Below are 8,589 nucleotides of genomic sequence, written 5' to 3' on the forward strand. Positions count from 1 at the left end.
TTCTTAGGGGGAAAAAAACACTGAAAAGATTTAAATAAAAGAAAGCAATTTTATTGGGTTTTCAGAAAGAGACCAGGGACAACAAGAGAAGCAGAAAGAAATAGTTGAATAAATGGAGGGAACATGTTAGGCTTGGGGGTTGGTGTATGAGTATGTATGACTTGATAACTGAATTCCATCATCAGTAAGTATTTCAGTCTGGGGAACTATTATCCTTGAAGCAGAAAATAATTGCTCTTTGTTGCATCTACTGCAAGGATGAACTCTATTCTCAGCAATCAGACGGCAGACATTCCAGAAAATGTGGACATCACTCTGAAGCAATGCACAGTTATTGTGAAGAGGCACCCTGTGGAGGGACTTCAGTCACATCAATGTAGAGCTCAGTCTCCTTGGAAAGAAAAAGAAGAGGTTCCAGGTTGACAAATGATGGGGAAATAGTAGTCATGTACAGAACACGATCAAGGGTGTTACATTGGGCTTCCCGCAGAAGATGAGGTCTGTGTATGCTCACTTCCCCATCAATGTCATTATTCAGGAGAATGGTTCTCTTGTTGAAATCCAAAATTTCTCGGGTGAAAAGTATATCTGCAGGATTCAGATGAGGTCAGGTGTTCCTTGTTCATTATCTCAAGCCCAGAAAGATGAATTAATTCTTGAAGAAAATGATATTGAACTTGTATCAAATTCAGCTACTTTGATTCAACAAGCCACAACAGTGAAAAACAAGGATATCAGAAAAATTTTGGACGCTATCTGTGTTTCTGAAAAAGGAACAGTTCATCAAGCTGATGAATGAGATCTAAGTGTCCAGCTACCGAAACACCAAGATGTCGAGTGATTCCTCCCTTACTTGTGATATTTTGAAGACGCAATAAAAGTCATGTGTTGATTTGGGGAAAAAACAAAACAAAACAGAAAATAATCAAATTTTATTCCATGCTTCCAGACCTGTAATTTTAGGGCCTTAGTATTACTGATGAATTCAAAATCTATTAAAGGCAAAGAATGAACTCAGCTCTTTTTTGTGGCACCTTGGAGGCAGTCAGCTACTTTAGGATGAAGTTGAACATCACTTCCCCAGCTACTGGCTGACAGAAACTTATTGAAGTGGACGAAGAACCCAAACTTTGTATGTTTTATGAGAAATGCATGGCTACGGAAGTTGTTGCTGATGCTCTGGGTGAAGAATGGAAGGGTTATGTGGTTCAAATCATGGGTGGGAATAACAAACAAGGTTTCTCCATGAAGCAGGGTGTCTTGATCCATGGCCATGTCTGCCTGCTCCTGAGTAAGGGCCATTCCTATTATAGACCAAGGAGGACTGGAGAAAGAAAGCACATATCTGTTTGGGGTTGCATTGTAGATGCCAATCTGAGCGTTCTCAACTTGGTCATTGTAAAAAAATAGTGGCGGAGAAAGATATTCTTGGTCTCGTTGATACTACTCTTCCTCATTGCCTGAGACCCAAAGAGCTAGCAGAATCTGCAAACTTTTCAATCTCTCTAAAGAAGATGATGTCTGCCAAAATGTTGTGAAAATGCCCCTAAACAAAGAAGGTAAGAAACCTAGGACCAAAGCATCCAAGATTAAGCGTCTTGTTACTCCATGCGTCCTGCAACACAAACATTGGCTTTTTGCTCTGAAGGAACAGCTCTGAACATACAATGTGATATATAGATGATGTAGTACAGAATTGAACACTTGCAACCTATGTAACTTTACTAACCATTGTCATCCCAGTAAAATTTAATTAAAAAAAAAAGAAGAAGAAAAGAAAAATAAGGAAGAGGCCACAGGATATGCTAAACTTTTGGCCAAGAGAATGAGGGAGGCCAAAGAAAAACGCCAGGAAAAGATTGCCAAGAGGCACAGGCTGTCTGTCCTCTCTGAGAGCTTCTACCTCTAAGTCTGAGTTCTGTCAAAAATGAGATTTTCTAAGAGTAAGAAATAAATAAGATCAGACATAAAAAAGAAAAAAGAGCAAGAAAAAAAGAAAGAAGGAAAGAACTCAACCCCACAGCCTGACATATACCCTGTGTATCCTTTCCCAAGAGATCACCCCATTTTCTTCTCTTTCACCTGGGCATTGGTCCTCTTTTATTCTTGCTTTATAATATCTATGTAATACCCTTTTACCACCTAAATATATTTCCTATCCATCCACTTTTCACTATTGTCACTGCTACAACTTTAGACATCATATGTTGCCTAGGTTACTGTAATTGCTTCCTATCAGGTCTTACTCTGAAGGACACTCTGCATGTGTCCTTCTCCAATGATTTCCCCTTACTTGCATCTAGAGTAACCTCTTCAAAACGCAAATCTTAATTCATAACTCCCTTGCTAAGAAAGCTGCAATGGTTTCTATTGCTTTTAGGATAAAGACTATGGCCTACATTACTTATGTTTTCTGTTTGTCCAGCTACCTCTTTAGCTTCATCTACCTCACTTCCATTCACTCTTCCTCTCTTGTTTCCTCCTTTCCCAGGGCATTGACATATGCTCTTTTCTCTTTCTGGAATGCTCTTTTCTCTCCTCTTTTTTACTAGTTAATTCTTGCTAATGGTTCTTAACCTTGCTCAAGAGCCTGTACCTAAGAGAAACCTTTTCTTTCTTTCTGTTTTTTTTAAGCTGAGCCATCCTGCCACCTGTTGGCAGCTCAGCGGCTGCTCAGCTCGGGCTGGGAATCGAACTGCTATTGCTCAGAGCTCAAACTCTTGAGCAAGCTCTTAACCAACTGAGCCACTTGGCCAGCCCAAGAGAAACCTTTCATAATTGCCATCTCCACCAGCTGAAATCTCCTGCTTAAATGTTCTCTGAGCACAGAGTAGCTCTCCTTCATGTCACATTACTGATGCAATTTTACATTGTTAAAGTTTGTATAATGCCTAGCTCCCCACTAGGTTGTAAGATCTATGAGGGTAAGGTCTTTGTTCTTGCTCACCATTATATTTCTAGCAACTAGCACAGTGCCTGACAAAGAGCAAGTTCTCAGATATTACTGAATGAATGAAAACTGTCTTATCTTGGTATCATACTGTATTTCAAGGAAGTATGTCTTATAAAACGTATGACCAAGCCACCAACTTGTAGTCCAGGCTCTGTCACCAAGTTTGCCTTTAGTTTCTGTGCTTAAATCTTTGTCTCAGTTCTTTGCGCAACATTCCAGTCCATTCCTGTTTCTCCCTCTGGTCATTGCAAGATCTTAAATCTTGCCTCTGGGAACCCAGTTTCTGTGTTTGCCCACTATCTTTTCTATACCTGAGTGGTTAGCTGTTAATGTTTTCTCCATGTAATCCCATATGGTCTGTCCAGCTTCTAAGCTCCCACAGCCTTCATTGTGACATTTACCTTTTTTTTAAAAACAACTCTTTAAAACTATAATTAAATATGTGTAAATAACTGTCAATCCCTGCTTTTTAATTTAATAAATTCATTTGTAACTTTACTAGTCAAGTATTGAAAACTGACTCAAACTGAGTCAAAACATAAAAGAATAGTATCTCATAACCAGGAGTCCAGAGGCCTGCTAGGACACAGGCATGATGAGGTCATGGGCTCAATGATGACACCAATCTCCAGGATCCTTTAGTGTCTGTTCTCTGTCATCCTCGATGTTTTCTTCATCCTAAGCCTGGTATCCCTTGTGATTGCAAGATGGAAACTACTTTCAATCAGAGCCATGAATTTCTTTGTTCAGGTCTAGCAAAATAAAGAGAAAGGGACTTTTTATTTTTATCCTCTAAAGCATATAATACAAGTCTTTTCCTTCGGTCTGATTGTACCCACTTTGGTTATGTTCCCATCCCTGACCAATAATAGTCATCAGGGAATACAATGCATTTATTGATTTAGAAATTAATCGAGATGCCCTCTGGAGTTACCTGAATAAAGTCAGGGTTCTGCTAGGATGGAGGAAGGAGGGAGTGGATGCTGGTTGGGTAACAAAGAGTGTCCACTACAAATACCTACTGTGGACAAAGGGCTGGGTATGACACTAACAGAAAATGACAAGCAAAACTTTTAAAAGTTTGAGGAGACAGACAAGTAAATAAATAAATATAGTAAAAAGTCATGAATATTAAATATTAGTATAAACCACAGAGAGCCATTTCCTTTTGGGGTATAGGGGTTGCAGGAGTAAGGGAGTCAGTTTTGCTGGCTGTCTTGTAGAGTCCTGTTCTGTGGCTGATAGACCTTGCTGTTCAGTGGCCTTCAGGAAGGAGGCTGATTAGATGATGACAGCAAGGGTATTTAACTTTCTGTGTTTGGATATTGCCTCCCCTGCCTTCCTGAATAAACCTGTATGAAAATTTAAGCGGTTGTCTACTGAATGGTTTAGGTAAGTTTCCCAAGCCACAATGATTTGGGGAGATATTCAGTTTAGCTACATCATTCCCTTGCATCCTACAAAATGAAGCCCCACTGCTTAAACCTTGAGGGCTGTCCCACATGGAAGCTCATCTGTTCCCTAACTCTTCCTCCTTTTTTTCACTTTCTCTTTAACTTGTTCCCTGTAGGTGTCCTCAGTGCCCTTCTGTTCTCCCTGATATGTTCCATGTTTCTCCCTTCCATCTTATCAAATATATCCACTTATTCTCTCCTCGTGTTTTGCCGATTTCACTGCCTCTGTTGTCTAATGAATGCCAGAACATTCTCTTCTGCTTAGATGTTTTGGCCTTGTAGAGGTACAGCGTGGGGTTCGGAAGAGAACCATGGCGGTTTTTACCCTGTTTGACAGCTGACTTTTCCCTAGAACCTGAAATTGGTGCCTCTTTACCAGAGAATTGATTTCTTTCTTCTATATTAAATAAGGAATTAATATTTTAAAAATTAACTGAAATATTAAAAATATTTCTTCTTAATATTTCTCAGGAATGAATGAATTTATTATGCTAAGGCAGTCTTTCCTTCTCCGGTTTATTAGGCACACTTCTATAATCTCTTAATGAATGGGATAACATCCAAATTACTTCTATTGAATGTCTAGGTTTAGGCCATGATGAATGAGGAAACTAGAAAGAATGACTTGTAATGTGGTGATACAGTAGGTTTACAAGAAAGTCGTGGCTTTAGGATTGGGATTTAAAGAATGAGAATTGTAGTTAATAAGAATAGGTGAGAGGATGGTGAATTCTGGGGCTGAGGGACTAGTGGATGTAAAACACAGAAGCATAAAAACGATACATTTTGTGCAGGGAAAGTTATCCTTGAAAAACTGAAATTGTATTTTGACAATTTGGTGATTGCATCCTTAAATATTCCCTTTTTAAAATCCTGTATAAAATACTTTCTTGTGAAACTATTTTTAACTGAGTCTAGTATGGCAGTGTTCCCCTAATCTTATTTTTAATTTTTGACTTGATTTTGTAGGTGGAGTGACAAATAAATTGGATTTAATTACATTAATTCTTCTAGCTTAAAAATAAAGGTAGGTGATGACATATTGTGAATCAAATTCTTAAGAGTGGAGATGGGCATTGGTGGGTGGGAGTGCAAAGTAATTTTTGCAGAGGAGAATTATGGCTAATAAAGGATATTTGATTTTAGTTATGTCTTAATTTTTCATATGTCAAATTAAAGTTCCAGACTAAGAAATTAATTTCATATCAAGATGATTTCCCCAAAGTATCAATTATTATATGGTAATTCTCTTAAAGTCTGGGAATATAAAACTACAAGTCATCCAAATTCTACATATTAAAATTGGTTTCTGTTTCTTTGCTATCTTTTATTGCTTCTCATCCTTCTCTCTTGCCTAATATTTTACTGCTAAATGGAATGAAAGGAGCTAATAGACACCTTGCTCTTCCATTTCATGGAAAGATCAATTAAAATACCTATAGAAAATATATTATAATCTTTGGTTAGGTTTAGAGACATTTGGAAATGTTTTTTTCTGGCCTGCCTTTTGATGATAATAGCACATTTGAAAGAAATGTACCTAAAATAAAAGGGGACACTTCCTCAGCTCAGGATAGTTTCTTGGTTCCACATTTTGTTCCTGAAGCATCTAGTTGGAGAAGGAGATGCTATAAATAATGTGCAGCCTGTAGATAGTTGTGGTCAAAGACTGGCCAGTATTTGCCTAAAATTCTCTAAGATCTTCAAAGGAAATTTTATCAAATTATGACAGGTGTCATTTGATATTCTCTTGACCTCCTAGCTTACATCCTGTAAAAATATGTTTATATCTTATCTGTATTGCCATTTACATTAAATGCCTGGTCTGTCAAATATTAAATTTGGAAGGGATCTCAGACATTGTTTTGTCCATCTTCTTCATTTTACTCATGGGTCAGGCTTAGTGAATTCTGATTGCATTTTGAGGAACAGATTTAGAATTTAGGAAATAGAGTCATTGTTTTACATTGCTTTTGGTATAAAGCACAGTTCTCCTCCAGAGAAGATCAGATTTGAAAAGTAAAAAGTGCAGTGAGTAAATCTCCAGGCTAAGGAAGTCTAAAGGAACATCACCAAAGCTAGAAAAGTTAAATTTCAAATTAGAACATGGCCTTAGAGGTGTCAGATTAGGTAGCTGATATCCCGGTACAGGTGGCTCCGTGGGGTAGCTAGGAGAAAATGACCAACCATAACAAATGGAACAAGGGTGAAAGTTAGTTTCCAGAAATCTTTATCGTTCCTGATAATCGGCTCCACTACTGAAATTCACGAATGCTCAATCCTTTATTTTTTAAAAAGGTGGCCATATTCAAGTATTATTTAATTATATTGGTTTGTTTTCCCCCATAATTGGTTGTAAAACAAATTTCATATAATGAAATTGGTTATACCATGATTGGCAAAATGGATTGGAAATATTCTCCAATCCATTTTTTTGTTTCAACATGATAATGCAAAACAAAACAAAAACTGTATACATAAAATATTTTATTGCCTTTTGGAAACTTACATTACATAAAACTAAAAATCATGTGAAATGCTAATGATTTCAAGTCTCAATATGCAAAAACCTTGCCAGAGATTTTATTCTCAAGGGACTAAGTTTATTTGAAGGAAATGATCCTTCAAATGACCTTGCCTGGAAAGTCAGTAATTAGTGACAGAACAAGTATAAAGAGATGTTGCTGCATAACAAATTACTATAAATGTAGCAGCTTAAAACAACATCCATATGTTTTTTCACAGTTCTGTGGTCGGAAGTGGGATGGGCTTCTCCACTCAGGGTCACAAAGAAGGCCGAGATCAAGGTGTTGGCTCTGCTGGTCTCCTATCTGAAGGCACTGGGTAAGAATTTGATTCTAATCTCATTCAGAATCCAGTTCCTGTAGGTCTGAGGTCCTTGCTGACTGTCAGTCATAGGCCCCCCCCCTTGCTCCTAGAGGCCACCCACATTCCTTCTCACATGGTCCTCTCCATCTCCAAAGCCACAAAGGTGCATCAAGTTTTCACACTTGGACTCTGACTTCCCCTTCTGCCATTAACTGAAGAAAATTCTACTTTTAAAGGGCTCCTGTGATTAGATTAGGCCCACCAGGTTAATTTCTATTTTGCCTAATAGAGTAATATAATTACAATTGTATCTTACCATATTCATGGGTTCCACCCACACTCAAAGGGAAGGGAGTTATATAATAAGAGGATGATTGGAGGCCATTCGTAGAGCTCTGCCCACCATAAGAATAAGCTTGGATTTCTATAACCCAAATATTTTCCTTTAAAAATCCCAAGGCATGAGCTAAAAATTGGACAAATGTTAGTTTCTGTATTGTTTCTATAGCTAAAGCATTTTCTGTAGACCTATACTTTAAAGAGTTTTAAGCTTTAAAATTTTTAGCCCAATTTAATGTTTAGTTTAATATATGTTGCTTTCTGGTTATGAAGAGACTGTAGTCATATGAGGTCTGCCAATTAAGTTTGCGAACTTATCTTTGAAAAAGTGCTACCTACCTCATTGCTGAATATGACTATCGTCCCTTCGAAGCACAGCAAAACCTTGGATTGCGAGTAATTTGGTTTGCAAGTGTTCCGCAAGATGAGCAAACATTTCTAATACTTTTTTTTAAAAAAGATTTTATTGGGGAATTGGGGGAGGAGAACAGCACTGGGGAATTGGGGAAGGGGAACAGACAAGTTGTCATCCTTTTGTTCTTCAGTCTAGTTGTGGAGGACGTGGATTCTCTGGCCCATGTTGGTATTATCATTGTGCTCTTCCTGGGTGAGGCAGTCGCTTGCCAGCCATTGGAAGACCACTCACAGTGGCTCATGACAGGTCATGCTGGCTGCCATCCACTCATGGTAGCTCACAGCAACCCACGGCAGCAGGTTGAGCTGTTGTTCACCATCTTAGCTGTAGAGGGCACAGTGTCACTGGCCATAATGTGGGATCCGAACTGGGGCCCTGCTGCCAGAGCTGGCATCCCAAGCCAATTCTTAACCAGTGTGCCACTCGGCCGGCCCTCTAATACATTTTAATGTGGTAAACAAGTAATGTCTTGCAATACGAGTAGTTTGTTTCCAGAACGAATTATGCTTGCAAACCAAGGTATTACTGAACTCCCCTTGGGAAGCTATGCACCAATGCCAGTGTCTAGTTTACCCTTCAAAACAATTTTGGAATTCTTT

General features: G+C 38.4%; 2 pseudogenes; both read left to right on the plus strand.

Moving 5' to 3' along the window:
• The first annotated feature begins 258 nt into the window (after positions 1-258).
• LOC109373411 (60S ribosomal protein L9 pseudogene) lies at positions 259-799 on the plus strand (annotated as a pseudogene).
• A 260-nt stretch (positions 800-1,059) lies between these two features.
• Positions 1,060-1,931, plus strand: LOC109373407 (40S ribosomal protein S6 pseudogene; annotated as a pseudogene).
• The last annotated feature ends 6,658 nt before the right edge of the window (positions 1,932-8,589 follow it).

The sequence above is a fragment of the Hipposideros armiger genome, unplaced genomic scaffold (assembly GCF_001890085.2).
Source record: "Hipposideros armiger isolate ML-2016 unplaced genomic scaffold, ASM189008v1 scaffold_720, whole genome shotgun sequence".
NCBI lineage: Eukaryota > Metazoa > Chordata > Mammalia > Chiroptera > Hipposideridae > Hipposideros > Hipposideros armiger.